This window comes from Adelges cooleyi, unplaced genomic scaffold, assembly GCF_023614345.1.
Source record: "Adelges cooleyi isolate 19-005CV unplaced genomic scaffold, UGA_ACOO_1.1 ACOO_flye_CR_arks_rails_tigmint_CR_PRNA_498, whole genome shotgun sequence".
Lineage (NCBI taxonomy): Eukaryota > Metazoa > Arthropoda > Insecta > Hemiptera > Adelgidae > Adelges > Adelges cooleyi.
Genome location: NW_026096186.1, coordinates 1 through 3687, shown reverse-complemented (window position 1 = coordinate 3687; position 3687 = coordinate 1). Strand labels below are relative to the sequence as shown.

At 28.7% G+C, this 3687-nt stretch overlaps 1 long non-coding RNA gene across 1 annotated transcript; it reads left to right on the top strand.

The window, feature by feature from the left end:
* The first annotated feature begins 392 nt into the window (after positions 1 to 392).
* Positions 393 to 1854, top strand: LOC126842279 (uncharacterized). Its single transcript, XR_007686305.1, has 3 exons — positions 393 to 515; positions 1029 to 1087; positions 1689 to 1854. It is a non-coding gene; the product is annotated as an uncharacterized LOC126842279 (long non-coding RNA).
* Positions 1855 to 3687: the final 1833 nt, after the last annotated feature.

The following is a 3687-nucleotide window of genomic DNA, read 5'->3' as shown; positions in this document are numbered from 1 at the left end:
TTTATACGTTTTACACTGAATTCGCTATAACAGAAGCCATTTTAAGTTTTAAACAACTGCGAAACAGTATTCGATTGTCTTACGCATTGAAAAAAAAAAAACACAATAATGAACTTTAAAAATTGTATTATGTTTTTTTATTTGTTTGTTCATTTTTATACGGCAAATGGTGGAATTTGCGAAGATCCAAAGGTAATTCGAAATTATTCCATCTAATTATATGATTCATTAAAAAATAAAAATGTTATTCTCTACAAATCCATTAATTGATACACTAGTGATAATTCCAGACATATTAATTTTAAAACTGTAGTATACACATTGTGTATTAAAAATAGAAATGTAATAAATTTAGGAGCTAGCCAGGTTATATAGAGGGTGTTCAGAAGGAAGTTGGGCAAGTCGCAATGGTTTTACCGAGGATGCAGTAAGAAATTGCTTAAGACAACCAAACGTGCACAATGATTTTGGAATTTCTAAACCGGATGCCCAAAAGATACTTGGTGCCGTGTGGAGTACGTTGAATAATAATAATTCATTAATTGATATTGTAAAATATATACATGTGAAAACTTATAATCACTTGAATGTTTTGTACATAAATAAATATTGATAGCTGGTAATTGGATAATTGGTAGTGTGTTTTTTCCAACATTTCTGAGGAGTATTTATACTATATTTAAACAATTATGAAGAAGGCGTCTGGAGTAAAAGAAAAAAAAACAAGGAAAACCAAATTATTAAAAAAATATAAAACGCTTTTATGTTTTTTTATTTTACAAACTATGTTATAAAAAACTGTTAAAATGGTTATGCTAATTTACGACGTTCCCCAAGAATTTTTTTTTTAACGTGAAATTTGGCTGTCTTTAAAACGGAACAAGCGGTGATTTTGACATGTAGTACTCTTAATAACCATGTGTTGTTCATAAAAACGCAATAATAATAATAATTACAACCACTCCATCCGTTACAGCATAATATAGTTTGGTGAATTTTATTGTTAATACTTTCATAATAATTTCTAGGTTCTAGAATGTCGGAAGAGGAATTTATATCATTAGTAACATCAAAACTCACTTTTGAGGTAATTAAATTTTTTTCTATCCTTATATAGTATGAAACATTAAAAAAAATTATACAGGGTGATGCAAAAAGAATGAACCGATTCCATGATCAAATATTTTAGTAAATGTATGAATCAGAATGAGGAAGTGGCTGTTTGAAAGATTGGGTTTCTAAGTTTCAAATGGTTGCTACGTGACTGCACCAGGTGCATTGGTCTCCTAAGGAAACGTTTTCTGTGCTGTAACCTGCAACAAGGTTTATGGCCCATTTTTCTTCTAGGGAAACTCTGTTATAGGGCAAACCATCGAGGATTTGCTACGAAAGGGCTCTTCCCTTTAACGGAAGCTGATTCAAATAAATACATTTTTCAACAAGATGGGGCACCTCCCCACTGGAGCCTATCAATTAGAGCATTTTAAAATGAAAAACTGCTTCAGCCATGTAACAGAGTTTACTTACAAAATATTTGATCATGGAATCGGTTCATTCTTTTTGAATCACCCTGTATTTGTAACTCTATTAATCTAGTGAATAATATTATAGTAATAATTCTAAATTAATTATTTCTATAATAGTGGTTTTAACATTGTGTATTAAAAACCAAAACTTTATGATTTTAGCAACTCGTAAAAATTCATGACGACGTACGTAAGGAGATGTACTTAGTTACTAAAAAACAACATAGTATATTAGGGCATGACATCAACAGAATTAAAGTTAACAAGACAAGTGTTAAAGATTACTTACGGAGGAACCAAAAGCAATATAGACTAAATGATAAGGACATTAAAGAGATAACTGTACCATTGCTGGGTACGTAGGAAGAAAGAGTTTTAAAAATCCAAGACGCTTTTATCTTCTTTTTCTACGAAATATGTTACAAAACAATTTTATAACGCTTAGAGTAATTTTAATAATTACTGAAATATTCATTTTCTGACATTGCCTATGATTTTTTTTTTTACGATTTTAAATTATTTTTTAACCAAATTTTAGATGTTTTTTTATAATATTTGTTATGGCCAAACATTGTACATAAAAACACAAGAATAATAATTGCAACCACACAATTGATTACGGCATAGTTTGATACATTTTAATATGAATACTTTAAAATTATTTCTAGATGGTGGTATGTTTTGGCACGAATTTTATAGCCTAATGGTTTTTAAAAAAATATAAATATACAGCTACAACACCAGCAGGTGGTGGATTTAAAATTTGCAGCCTCTAGGCAAGTAATATGTTCAACCATACAGATTTTTCGTTCTATTATAATATATTGTTTTGATTGTTAAGTCACCCATTGGCAACACCTAATCATTTGTAGTGATATAATTTGGGACGCCTGTATTGGCCTGTATTATCTTATTGTTGAAGGTTTAGCTGGATCCCATACTTGAATTCCGTAAGCCCATATTGTTCGTATGATTGACTTGTATATAGGTATAATTTAGTCTTGAGTGGTAAGTTGGATTTGATCATCGGGCTAAAATTTGTAATCTAATATTTGATTTTTCCGTTTGAGGTGAGGCCCCAGGATAGACGTTTGTCTAGTATTAAACCAAGATATTTTGTCTCATTTTGAGTAGTTATAACTGTATTGTTGAGTATAACAGCAGGGCATGTTTAAGGGCGAAAGGAATGAACTTTTTACATTTATGACCGATTATAGCGCCTTTCAGGCGTGAATAAAAAATACCCCTTTCTTTTTAAATTCGAAAAAACCGTCTCAAAACATGACATATTTTTCTACTTAAAATAATAACGTGCTTATTGATAATAAGTTCAATAATTTAAATTATATTTATAGAATATTCTTTAAGCTATGAATGCTGAACTCTGTTACATTACTATATCCATATGTCATGATTTGTGACAGTGGTTTAAAAATTTGACTTAAGGTAGATCTCGTGCAAGTTTATAGTATCTAAATAAAAAAAAGGGGAAAATTACCTTTTGATCGTGGTAAATTGCAGGTTGTTTCGTTAGAAAAGATAAATGATAAAAAGATATCTTAGAAATAAATTCTGAAGAGTTTTCTATAAAGTAATTTGATCACTTTTAGGTACACCTAACAATTATTTTTAAAGACTGCTGACTAACCCAACTGAAGGATATTACATTTTATATAATTTTACATGTTCTATTTTCATAGCATTGTAAATTTATCATTTTATTAATATTTCAGAGCTACAAATTTACAACAACAACCGACCACCGTTCGCTGTATTTAAAAAGTCAAACTTTATAAAGTATTCATTTTAAGTTTATTTAAAAAAAATTCAAGATTTATGTATTAATTCTTAAAACTCTAAGGGATGTGTGTGTTTTTTTTTGTTTTAATCAACTACTGTACTATTTGGATGATTTGTAAATGTTATTTTTAATTATTATAAATTTATAAAAATGTTAAATAACTAGTTTTCAGCATATTAAAACTATAAATTAACCTTCGCTGCTACGTCTTAGTGTCTGATAATAAATAAATGCATATATAAATCAATATAGTATTTAATTATAACTATAGATTTATAGCTCAATACCTTATGGGGTATAATCATTTATAGACATATTTTTCCTTCGAGTTTTTATATTATGTGACCTCAATAATTTTTC